This window comes from Stylophora pistillata, chromosome 13 (genome assembly GCF_964205215.1).
Source record: "Stylophora pistillata chromosome 13, jaStyPist1.2, whole genome shotgun sequence".
Lineage (NCBI taxonomy): Eukaryota > Metazoa > Cnidaria > Anthozoa > Scleractinia > Pocilloporidae > Stylophora > Stylophora pistillata.
The window spans coordinates 12,033,071-12,046,581 of record NC_142531.1 but is presented as its reverse complement, the minus strand read 5'-3'; the positions used below and the strand labels follow the sequence as shown (position 1 = coordinate 12,046,581).

Sequence of the window (13,511 nt, the reverse complement as noted above, 5' to 3'; positions counted from 1 at the left end):
GTTGAAGATGAAGAGCAGCTGGAGAAGGCTAGTGCTTCCACTGAGGAACCCGTGGCTCCTGGTGAGTGAAATCTTTCCATCTGACAAAATTTAGAATAACAGTTATAATTTTCAAAAGCACCTACCAGAGAATAACATGAATTCTTTAGGATATCAGTATATCAACGTTGAGGATAATTGATTTATTTGAAAATTGTATTAGTGTTTGAATGTGTAGTTGCTAGCCCCTCTGCTCCTGCTGCCAGTCCTTCCATTCCCCCTGTTAGTTCTGCTGCTCCTTCCAGTGAGTAAATGTTTTGAAAGAAAGAAAAAATGTTTGGTTTTATATTTCTTGGTTTATCATAACTTATTTGAGGGATCAACAAAACTATAATATTTGTTATGTTTGTGTAGGTCCTGAAACATTCTATGGTGCTGGTGTGGCTGGTGGTACTCTTTAAGTTCATGGTCGTCATGCTCCTTGAGTTCGTAGTGTTCCTGCAACTCGAGGTCATCCAAGTGGTACAGCTGGCCGCAGGGGTGGTTGTGGTCCAGGTCACGGTCATGCCACTGCTCGTGTTCAAACGGAAGCCCTTACAAGTCCTACAATGATCCAGATATTAGTCATCACATCCCTCCCTTTACCCCTCAAAGGCCAGTTCGAATCCATTTTGGGCAGCCTCTACTCAGGGACACCATGACAAAGGCAGTGGAGTTTTTCAACCATTTTTTTACTTTGAATAATATTAACATTGTAACACTACCAACAGCTATGCTTTGGAACACGTGTTTAGCAGGTTCCATCGGACTTATACAAACCCGGATGGTAGCTGACAAGAAACCACACCTGATGAAATAAAGCAGCTGATCACTCTCCTCCTTTATTTGGGGCTTGTCAAGGTTGGTGATGTTGACAAGTACTCGAGCATAAATACCCTATATCATGGTCTCTGAGCAAGAGCAATCATGTCCAGAACCAGATTCAAAGCCCTAATGGCCATGTTACATGTTTTTTTACCCTTCCACTAAAAATAAGGCCAATTAGTTAAGAAAGGTTGAGTCATTGATTAGACATGCAGTAATTTCCGGAAGGTGATACTAGAATCCATGCATTGATGGACAACATTTATCTGGAAGGTACAAATCATCACCTGGCAAGCAGAGGACCAAACAAAAGCATACAAATCAAGGCAAGTCTGGTGACAAGGGTCCACTGCATAAGTGCAGACAAGTAATAACCAGCAAATGAAAAGCAAACAGAAGAGCCTTGATAAAATTATGACATCTGTGTTTCTTTGCTAGCTTTTCATTATATTCTTGTTTAATCTCTTTATATCATCTCTGCATTTCTTATCTAAGTTTCAATATTCTAAGTTAATTTCTTTTTGTACATATTTTTAAATTTTGCCCATTTGTGTTTCTGAGCTAGTTTTAAATGATATTCTTGTTCATTTTCTTTATGCTTATATTTTTAAATTTTGTACATCCCTGTATTTCTTAGCTAGTTTATAGCCTTAGGGCAGTTTTCTTTGAAGTGGGCCCCTTTCATAAAAAGATTACTGCCATTAATATTATCATCATTCACCCATGAGGAAAATTCAATATCAGGGAGGTAAAGCAGTGTTCACCAAATAATGTGACAAGAGAGATGTATCATTCTTATCCCCAAATGTTCTGCTCAGTGAACCTGCCATTATTATTCAGCACCAAAGGAACTACTCAAATGTCAACATCAAGAGACTTTGTGTCACTAATGTCACTTTATATCATTAATTTTTACACTGGATACATGGAAGGCCTTAGCCAAGCAGATCACCTTCTTTCTTTTTAATTTACAGGTCCTTCTTTCCTGAAGTGGTAAAAAAATACCAACAAGAACAACATTGACTTTATTTTTTAAAATGAAAGAAATAAAGGCTTTTGTAACGCGCAGTTAGCAAAGCTATTCTAGGCGGGCTACCTAAACAGACACTGTATAGGCTCTCACACATACACACACACACACACACACACACACACACACGCAACAATGAAATAAATAAATAAATGAGCAAATAAAAATAAATAATAAATAATAGTAGTGATAATCATGTTAAAGGTTTTAACTGAGCCAGTCACACAAGGGAGTTTTTAACAGGTCAAAGAGAAAGCTAATCAGTTGAAATACAAATATAGGCTAGAAAGGTCAAGGTAGCGCAAGTCAACATTGATCTCCTCAATTTCAAGAATTTTCAAAAGCAAGTGAGTTAGCTCACGTTTAAAAGGTGCTTTCTTTAGCTTACAAATTTCATGAGGGATGCCATTCCATATTTTCACACCAACTCTAGAAAAGGAAAACAACTGATGATTTGTTCTCGCCTGTTTTATATAAAAGCTTCCAGCTACTGAAAAACGAGTAGAGTACGAATGAACCTGTTCAGAGTGAGTAAAAAGTTCAGAAATATTGGGAGGAGCACAGCGATTTTTGATGTCATGTAACAGAGAGGCAACCAATTTGAAGTAAAGCATTTTTATCGGTAGAATTTCCGAATGACTAAAAAGAGGAGCACTGTGAGATGTATAATTGGAAAAGTACATTAGACGAAGAACCCACTTTTGTAAAATGATGATTTTGTTTAGATGAGTATTCGCGGCTTAATGACAAGTATTCGTGGTGAACAAATACTGAGTCTGAGCTTCTTGTCATATCATCTCGTACCCTAGCTCAGCCAGCCTTGTCACTTACTCATGTCTGCGATGAGAGAGTGCTGGCTTCTTCAAGAGTAAGTAACATTGGAGTTCTTTTTGATGAATCTCTAAGTATCCCTCCTCGAGTGACTGCAATTTGCAAATCGGCATTTTATTATCTTCATAAAATTAGAATGATTCGTAGATATCTGACTGATGATGCAGCCCAGCTTCTTGTTCATGCCCTAGTCACATCAATACTTGGTTACTGCAACTCGCTATTATATGGTTTACCTAAGTATCTGATTAAACAGCTTCAGCGTGTTCAGAATGCAGCTGCGAGTTGTTACAGTTTCACCAAAGTTTTGCCATATTACACCTGTTCTCAAAAAACTCCATTGGCTTCCGATTGATCTCCGAATTGAATTTCAAATACTTACTATTACCTACAAGGCTCTTCATGGTCTCGCTCCGACTTATATCAAAGACCTTCTCAAAAACTATTAACCACCACGCAACCTTAGGTCTTCAACTTGTCAACTGTCATCCCTGCCTTCCACACAGATAGTTATGGCCCTTGTGCTTTTTCTGTTTTCACACTGCTTCTCTGGAACAGTCTTCCTAAGCACGTTAGGGATGCTGGATAACTTGACATTTTTAAAAGACGGCTTAAAACTGCTCTTGTTACATGTGCTTTTCAAATTCATGAAATGATCTTGTTGTTTTATAATCTTAACTAATTTTAATTATTTTTAACTATTTTTGAACTTTGACTTTGTAAATAGCGCCTTTGGACCTATGGTAAAGGGCGCCCTATAAATGTCTCATTATTATTCTTATTATTATTTTAGATTTACTTTAGAAAATTAATTTAAATTTAGATTAATGTGTCAAATCAAGACTATCACGAAAGTATGTCCTTCAGGCCAACTCGAGCATGTCAGATTCTGCTCCAGATCGCAGAAAAATGCATCTCTGTGACTTAGCAATTTAAAAATTTTCCACGCCCCACCTTGGGGAACTTGATCCTCAAAACTATCAAGAAATAGGGATTGAGATTCAAAGCTTGAACATCAAGACACTTCACATACTATCACAAAATTGAGTGCAAGGGTTACAACAGGGTTTCCAAAATCTCAGCCTTTACTTTCTTCCTTCCCCACACAGTAGTCAGCACAACCCCCGTAACACTAGATGGAGAAGGATTACAGGTTGTGACATGTTAAACCTACCAAGTTGACTAGAAAAGGTGGGACAGGTGTCAATGTAAAAGTGAGAATTGGGAGGGTGAGAGCAGCCTTCCTCCAAATGGAAAACATTTGGGTCTCACCTAACCTAACCATCAACATCAGGATTGTTGTCACCACAGTAAAACTTCTCCTGCTATACAATGAATGCAAACATGGCGTCCAATTTAAATTAACATTGTTCCGGACCCACTAGCCTCTCACTGATAATCATTTTAGGTTTCCAAATGAAGAAGAGGTTAGTGAGTCCAGAACAATGGCAATTCAAATTGAACACCATATTTGCATACAGTGTATATGGAAATGAAACATGGGAGAACCACTGCTACAACACTGAGGAAGATCCAGACATTTATCAACACCTGCCCCAGAAGAATGCTTTGGATCTGATGGCCTGAGACCATCAGCCACAAAGAACTCTGGGAAAGAACCCATTTAAAGTGGTCAAAACTTGTCCAGTAGCACATAGTTAGTAAGGCAGTAATGGTGCATAGCATTGAAAATAACACAGCTCCAGAATATCTTACTTTTGGTAAATACAACTCATTTTGTTCGTCACTGTGATTTAACCAGTTATAACCTTAGAGAGAATAAATACAAGCTCGCTGTTCCACAACACTACACTGAATTTCATAAAAGAAGTCTTTCCTATAGCAGAAGTGTGTTATAGAACAGCTTGCCTCTAAAGGAGGTGCAACAATTGACATCCCCTAATGTATTTAAGGGAAAATTAAGGGACCTAAAATTCAACTCAGTGAAACAATTTAAGTAGCAATATGTTATTTTTACACACAGCTTCCTTGAAAAGCAGGTGTTTTCCTTTCATCTTAATTATTTTAGTTTATTTTATCTAAGATTCTAGTTTAGTTAGGTAGTTAGTTTTCTCAACTTAACTGTAAATGTACCTGAAGGAAATACCATACATGTTACCATTACCATTACCATGTTTCATTAGTTTTGTCTTCCAGAAAATAGCATATAAATAATTCAGCTTGCAAGATTGCTGTTCTAGATAAGCAAGTTTGTACCATTTAGTAGTTCAGAGTGTATTTACTTGGTGAGGAATCCTCCAAAGTCTTATGGTATGTAAGGCTGGATGGATCTGTAAATTTACTCCTCACGCAACCATGCTTATTTAAAAACAAACCAAAACAAGTTCCTATATTATTGCAGGATGGAACGCCAATTGCCTTTGCCAGCGAAGCTCTAACAGGCACTGAATCATGTTATGCTAATATTGAGCAAGAGCTTATATCTGTGGTGTACAGATGCAAGCGTTTTCACACCTACCACTATGGCCAAAGTTTCATCGCAGAATCTGACCACAAACCCCTGGAGTCTATCCAGTTAAAAAACCTGATCTCAGCACCCTATCGCTGCAAAGGATGCTCCTACGCTTACAGCCATATTATGTCACTATCAAATATCAACCTGGCAAGCAAATGCAAATTGCCGATGCCCTCTCAAGGCTCTCACCAGAAGAAGACACACCAATACCCAATCTTAATGTGCACATTCATCATGTATGCCTACAGTTCCAAGTACTTGCAGAAGATCCAGGTAGAAACAGCCAAACACCCATAGCTCACTGCTATCAAGGAAGTCATGTACAATTGTTGGCCAACTACAGTCAAGGAACTACCTCCATTCATACAACCCTATTGGTCTTATTGGGGTGTATGGGGTACCAGGGAGTGGTAGTACCTCTGACAAAGAGACATGTCACACCCTCTGGGATGGTCCATCCGCTTTGGTCCGCACCTGGCACTCAACTCTCACCTGTGCCTCCAAGTAGCTGTAGCATGTGCAGCGGCCACACCCTGGCAAACCACCTCGACAGGCGGGCTAAACCAGGTGAGGGTAGCCGTCAGGTCTGAAATCCTCAGTGAACTGGGGTATGTCTACCCAAGCATGTCAAGACTGAACCCGGCAGACTGGGCGGAAGAGATAATCTGATCCAACGGCTACGAAGGTGGGGACAGGTGTTGTAGAGCGCCAAGAGCACGACATGACATAGAAGACGTCGGGGTCATCTACTGCAGCCAAAGAAGCTTCCGGTCGTGACGTCTCTACGTACCACCGGAATTCAACTTCCTAGGCCGAGAGAGTGGGATCGCCCGCGTGAAATGACCCTCCCACTATAAACAACCTCCCGCACAGGTTCTCATGTGCAACTTTTACTGAACATCTCAACTCTTCTTCTGTATCCCGCTATCATCAAAGTCCTACGGCGATGGGGAAAGGGCGAAGCAACAGGTGGAGGTACCCACTGGCAGTTGTAGCTCCAACCCTGCACGTAGGCAGCCTGGAGATAAGAGTCGCTCTCCTTCTGACCCTGGGACAACAGAAGAGTTCGGCGTTTTCTCAGGTGACTGAGCAGCCCTGTTTAGGATAGCACTGCTCACCCTCCAATGAGGGAGGAGACTAGAAAAGGTGTCTCAAACATTGCTTGTCGCATCACCTACTGGGCAGTCTACCGCAGCTGGCAGTGTTACCCCTTTTGCGGTCGAAACACAAAGAGAATGAAACAGATGATTTTTGGAGCATGGAACGTCCGAACACTTATGGACAGGGAAACTTCAACAAGGCCAGAGAGGAGAACAGCCCTTGTTGCAAAAGAACTGTCACGCTACAGCATCAACATTGCCGCACTCAGTGAAACTAGGCTAGCAGATGAAGGATCTGTTGCTGAGCTCAAAGGAGGATACACCTTCTTCTGGAAAGGCAAAGCTCAAGCCGAAGAAAGAATCCATGGGATAGGTTTTGGCAATCAAGACATCAGTTCTAAAGCAGCTGCCAGACCTCCCTTCTACCATCAACAAACGCCTAATGAAGCTTCGTTTTCCACTAAACGCCTCCCGACATATTACAATCATCAGTGCATACGCACCAACAATGACCAGCAGTGATGAAGCAAAGGAAACCTTCTGTGAGGATCTGAATAACCTCATAAAGGAAGTACCCAGTGGAGATACACTCTTACTGCTGGGCGACTTTAACGCAAGAGTCGGCTCTGACTACACGAACTGGAATGGCGTGCTGGGACCACATGGAATGGGGAAGATGAACTCCAACGGCCTGCTACTTCTGAGCTTATGTGCAGAGAACAACCTGACAATCACCAACACCCTGTTTCAGCAAGCTGACAAGTACAAATCAACTTGGATGCATCCAAGGTCCAAACAGTGGCACCTGATTGATTACATTATCTGCCGCAGACGAGATGCTAGAGACTTCAGGATTACCAGGGCCATGCGAGGAGCAGAATGTTGGACTGACCATCAACTCGTCAGATCTGTCGTCAAGCTCTACATCGCCCCCACTCGTCAGAAGAAGCCCAAGCTCAACCGGCCGTCATTCAACATCACCAAACTCAACCATTCAGACCACTGAGACCACTTTTATGAACAGCCTGGACGACAAGATGACCTCCCACGGACCACTCACTGGAAGCCCTACACAACAATGGGACCGGTTTAGCTCGATGGTGAAGGAGTCAGCGCAGTCGATACTTGGTCCAAAGAAGAGGGTGCAAAAGGACTGGTTCTATGAGAATGATCAAACCATCACCCAGCTCTTAGACGAGAAGCAGAAGGCATTTGTGGCCTGGCAGAATGATCTTTCCTCCATCTCTCAGTGTGATCACTTCAAACACCTTCAGCACCGAGCCCAGACCACCCTACGCCACATGCAGGATGAATGGTGGAAGAACAAGGCCCAAGAGGTTCAACTATGGGCTGATATGAAAAACTCGAAGATGTTGTTCGGCACCATCAAGGCAGTGTACGGACCGTCCTGGCCTAACACAACCCCTTCCCTGTCAACAAATGGCACTCTACTGAGGGAGAAGAACGCCATCAACGAAAGATGGAGGGAACACTTCAACATCATTCTCAACAGATCCTCTACTGTTAGCAATGAAGCACTAGACCAGATCCCTCAGAGACTCACAATAGACAGCCTCGACCTCCCTCCCAGCATGGAGGAGGTCCAGAAGGCCATCAAGCAGACCAGCTCAAAAAAAACCCCTGGCAAGGATGGGATCCCTGCAGAAATCTACAAGGCTGCAGGACCAGTAACCCTTAATGCCTTCCACAGCCTCCTCTGCAGCATATGGGAGGAAGAGGACATTCCCCAGGAGTTCAGAGACGCCACAATCATCTCCCTGTACAAAAACAAGGACAAAAAATCTGACTGTGGCAACTACCGGGGCATATCACTCCTGTCTATTGCTGGTAAGATCCTGGCGCGCATCATCCTGAATCGCCTGATCTTCAACATCTCTGAGCACAACCTACCAGAAGCCCAGTGTGGATTCCGTCCAGGCCGCAGCACAACTGACATGATCTTTGCGGTCCGGCAAGTACTGGAAAAGTGCGGGGAACAGAATATGGATCTCTATGCAGTATTTGTCGATCTTACCAAGGCGTTTGACACTGTCAACAGAGCTGCACTGTGGACAGTTCTTCAAAAACTTGGTTGCCCCAGGAAGTTTGTGACCCTGATCCGTCTATTTCATGATAGCATGACGGGTCTAGTGCTTTCTGGAGGTGAGGCATCTGAACCCTTTGAGATTACAAACGGCGTGAAACAGGGATGTGTCCTTGCCCCAGTACTGTTTAACCTCTCCTTCGTCTGCGTTCTCAGCCATGCTGTCAGAGACATCGAGGACGGAGTATATATAAGGTACAGACTGGACGGATCTCTCTTTGACCTTCAACGTCTCAATGCTAAAACCAAGACAATTGAGAAACTGATCCTAGAGGCCCTCTTTGCCGACGACTGTGCCCTCATGGCTCATACAAAATCCACCCTCCAGCTCACTGTCGACAAGTTTGCTGAAGCATCCCGCCTATTTGGCCTCACCATTAGCCTGGGAATAACAGAAGTGCTGTTCCAGCCCAGTCCTCTCACAACAGACCACCGCCCATCTATCTCTATCGAAGGAACAGAACTGAGGACTGTAGAGGAATTCAAATACCTCGCCAGTGTCATTTCCAGCGATGGCTCCCTTGACTAAGAGATTAACGCCAGGATCTGTAAGGCAAGCCAATCCCTGGGCAGACTGCGAGCTCGTGTGCTGAACCAACACAACATCCAGCAGTCTACTAAGCTCAGGGTCTACAAGACAGTTGTCCTCACCAGTCTCCTCTATGGTTGTGAGACCTGGACCCTGTACAGAAGACACATCAAACTGCTGGAGCGCTTCCACATGTGGAGCTTGCGCTCAATCCTGGGCATCAAATGGCAGGACATGATCACAAACCTTGAGGTCTTGGACCATGCAGAAACCACCAGCATTGAGGCTATGATTCTCAAAGCCCAGCTCAGATGGACGGGGCATATCATCCGAATGGACAGTGACAGAATCCCAAAGCAACTCCTCTAAGGAGTGCTCAGTAAGGGAAAGAGAAAGCAAGGCAGGCCACTGAAGCGCTTTAAAGACTGCATCAAGCCCAACATTGCCTACATTGGCATCGCAACAAAGCAGCTTGAGGAGTTTGCACAGGATCACACTGGATGGCATGCACTGACACGCAAAGCAACAAAAGCCTTTAAAGCACACCGGCGAGCCAATGTCACTGAGGCTCGCGCTAAAAGGAAGGCAGCAGCAGAGACACCCAAACCTCCAGGCCAGTTTCCCTGCTCCCACTGTGGACGTGTTTGCCGTTCTCGCCTTGGACTCCTCAGTCATCAACGAACCCACCCACTCACATAGACGTCATCATCGAGACCGATGGACCACCAATTATTGGTCTCATTGCGGAGAATTGTCTATCAAAGACAGCTTGATTATGAAAGCCACCAAATAGTCATCCCACAGGTGCTCCAGGGAGACATTCTATGTAAACTACATGCAAGTCATGAAGTCACACATCAGTATTTTGGAGGAACTTAACAACAATATCGAAAAAAATTACCAAGTTGCATAAAAGATGCCAGGAAATCCAGCAGAAACAAGCAAGAGAACCTCTATTTCAAACCGACGTACCACCCAGGACATGGTACACCTTAGGAATTGATCTATTTTACCTTGACAGTGATGAACACCTGATTGCAGATTTCACCAAGTACCCATTTGTCAAAAAATTCTAAAGGGCAACACCACCAGTAAATGTGTGATTGATCTAACCAAACAGATCTTCAGCAAACAAGGCATCTCACATGTCACGAGGTTAGACTATGAACCCCACTACATGTACCAAGGACACTACCATCAATTTTCAGGAGTATGCATTAACTCATGTGACAAGTTCATACCCTCAGAGCAATGGGTTCATTGAAAGCCAAGTCAAAACCGTCAAGAAGGTCTTAAAGAAAGCCAAGAGGTCCAACTTGGACCTAAACATCACCCTTCTGTGCCTCCAAGCAACACCAGTCAACAGTATGTTGCCATCTCCAGCGGAGTTGCTGTTAGGAAGACAGGTACAGGACAACTTACCCAGGATGATCCAGAGTAAACATAACAGTAACAAGGTCATCAACAGACCACAAGAGAGACAACCATGTCAGAAGTTTTACCACGATCAATATGACACTTCTTTACCCAGCCTGGTTCCCGTACAAAACGTAACCATTCAGAACCCAAAGAACCATGGAAGCCAGCTGTGGTACTGAATAAGGTAGAAGGGGAGCCCCTCTGTCTTGCATTGTGTCTACATCAAGTGCAAGGGAGCTACACAGGAACAGATCACAAATACAACAAATCCTTCAAACAGCACCTAAACAGGTCATATTTGACCTACAAAAGAATCAATTACGCCATCTTGCAACCAAGGCAGAGTCCAGCATACCTAATATCCTAGCCTGCAAAACCAGCCTAAGGAGAGTTTCATCCCCAGACGCTACAAAACCATCCAGTACAACCCCAAAGACTAGCCTACTAGCTAACCCAACCCAAGGACCAGCCCTAGCTTAGCTAGTCAACCATACCTCAACAGCTGGAGGCCAGAAGGTGACACGCATTGGAAGGGTGGTCAATGCACCCTCCAGGATGGACATTTAAATTAAGCTTAGCTATCTCAGGACATTGAACCCTATTGTCACATTTGTTCTTTTGTGTTACAAGGAGCTTATTATATTGTGGCATTATGCTCGTTAATATTATTTCTAGTATTCAAACCAGTTTTCTTTCGAGGAATGTAAGGATCACTTCCGACCAAGTGACCCTTGACCACTTCTGGTCACATGACAAGAGGCATGAGCGGCCACTCATTACTTTTACTCTATGCATTCATTGAGTCATGTAATTTTCCCGTTATACTTCAAGTCTATAATACAATGTCAAACTACCATTTATTGGCTTGACAACTGGTTATTATTTTTATTTTTATCATTGCAGTATACTGTAATTCCCGTACCTTCTTTAATTTTTCGACCAATTGCTGGAAAATTCAGTCCTTGCCTATGGAAAGCACTGACTCTGTTTTTAACATAATCTGATGCTCTAGGCACGTCTGCATTATCAATGATGATCAGACAAAGCTGTACCACTTGGATGCGGAATTAGAGAAACTGACCACAGACCCAGTGGTAACAGATGACTCCAACAAAGAAAATGAGCCACCTGATGATCACAAATAAAAACAGAAGACTGCAAATGAACCAGTCAGTAAGAACACAGATGACTCCTACAAGGAAAACAAGCCACCATGTAACCAAAAGCAAAAACAGAAGACTGCAAATGAACCAGTCAGTAAGAACACAGATGACTCCTACAAGGAAACAAGCCACCATGTAACCAAAAGCAAAAACAGAAGACTGCAAAGCAATCAGTCAGTAAGAACACCAAGAAGAAAGGAGAAGCAGCGACGGTTATTCCACCGCATTTATAATTAATTTGTCTTTATTATGTCTATTATTGTAGACATGTACTACAGTTGTTTTTAACACACAATTTTCTGTTTTCACTGAGTACCGTGAGTGTTATTCTGAGTTAAATTAATTCATTTGCCTTTAATACATCTGATAATTGTATACATGCACTTTAGAATTGTTTTCTGCATGTGATTGTCTGTAATTAAATTATTGTCTTACTCTATATGTTCCATATTTCATGACTGTGTTGGCCCATCATCTGTACTTAGGCCCCCTCTCAGGGAAACTACATACAGGCTACGGGCATCACATTGTAGTTACTTAGAGCGAGTTCCTCATGCTTGAGTTCGGAAATAAAGATTGTTCACGTTGTTCACTGAGTCGTCCTTGCCACCCGACATGGTGTCAGGAGTGCAATTGACCAGATAAATCGGAAAGAGAAGGACCTGTGGAAATTACATACTCATCTAAAGCAAACGATAGCAGCAAACTAGTAAACAACAATGGCTGTGAGCCTCAAACGACCCGAATTGAAACTCAGTGGGAATATGCCAGAAAACTTCAAGAACTTTGAACTCAGATTCCACGACTACTGTATCCAAGCGGACTACAGAAACTTGGGGAAAAACCCAGAGACAGAAAGAGCGGATTACTACAAAAAACCGTTGCTGGAAATATCAGCGCTTCGATCGGCAATGGCAGACGAAGCCTTGCAAGTGATCCGCTACACAATTGAACCCCAGATAGCAGATGCTGATCAGAAAAAACCCTGGATCTGGATGGACAGACTATTGCACAGGATCTATCGGAAGCTCCTTACTGGCAGATAGATTTAAATTTTGGAACACTCAGCAAACTCTACACGAGTCCATTCAAGAATGGGAGGTTAAGGTCAGACACGTGGGCAGCTTATGCTCGTACAACGCACTGACCGACAAAATGTGCCGCGACAAATTCGTTTTTGGCCTACATGATGGCACAATGCGAGCTGAGCTACTCAAAACACACTTAAATTCGGATGGAACACCTAAGACTATGGAAGACGTTGTAACCAAAGCCAAAGCCCTTGAGTCGGCTTAAAAAGCCAACAAACTAATCGCAGATGCCTCAAAAGGAATCGAGGAACAAGTAAATTGGATAAGCCATAAACAGATGAAACTAAAGCGGGAGCCCGGTACCTGTTTTTGGTGTGGAGATCGACGCAGACCTCATCCTTGGAAAGCATGCCCTGCAAATGGCAAAACCTGCACCAAGTGTAGAATTAACAACCACTTCTCTGGAGTCTGTCTTGAGACAAACCCCCTGCAACAAGAACAACCACAAAGAACCATCCAGTGGCAACCCCAAGGCAGGGGTCAAGGCCATAGAACACCTCGCGGCTGCTCCCAACCAAGACCCCCTCAAGAACAAAACATACATCTGCTGCAGACGACAAATGACCAGCACCCTGTGACATATTACACGGATGATTATCAGGAACAGTGCTACTCCCTGGAAACACGACAAATACAGTGTCCATACAGACCACACAAAGAAAAAATACTTTGTTACACTGCCCATGTCCACAACTGGGAACAAATTCACCCCAGTGACATTCCAGATAGATACCGCTGCCACCTGCAATACCTTGTCCGAAGATGTCCTTCTCAAGCTGACGCCAAATATGAAGCTCACAAAGTCACCCTACCTACTCCACCCTTACGGCGACTCCCCGCCACTGAAACCGCTGCCAGTCTAACCAACCCCACAAAGACAGGCCGTACGGTGACCCAGGAACGCCCTCGCACTCCAAACCCATAA

The 13,511-nt window shown here is 43.4% G+C and overlaps 1 pseudogene; it reads left to right on the top strand.

The window, feature by feature from the left end:
* The first annotated feature begins 12,214 nt into the window (after positions 1-12,214).
* On the top strand, positions 12,215-13,511 carry LOC148717656 (uncharacterized; annotated as a pseudogene).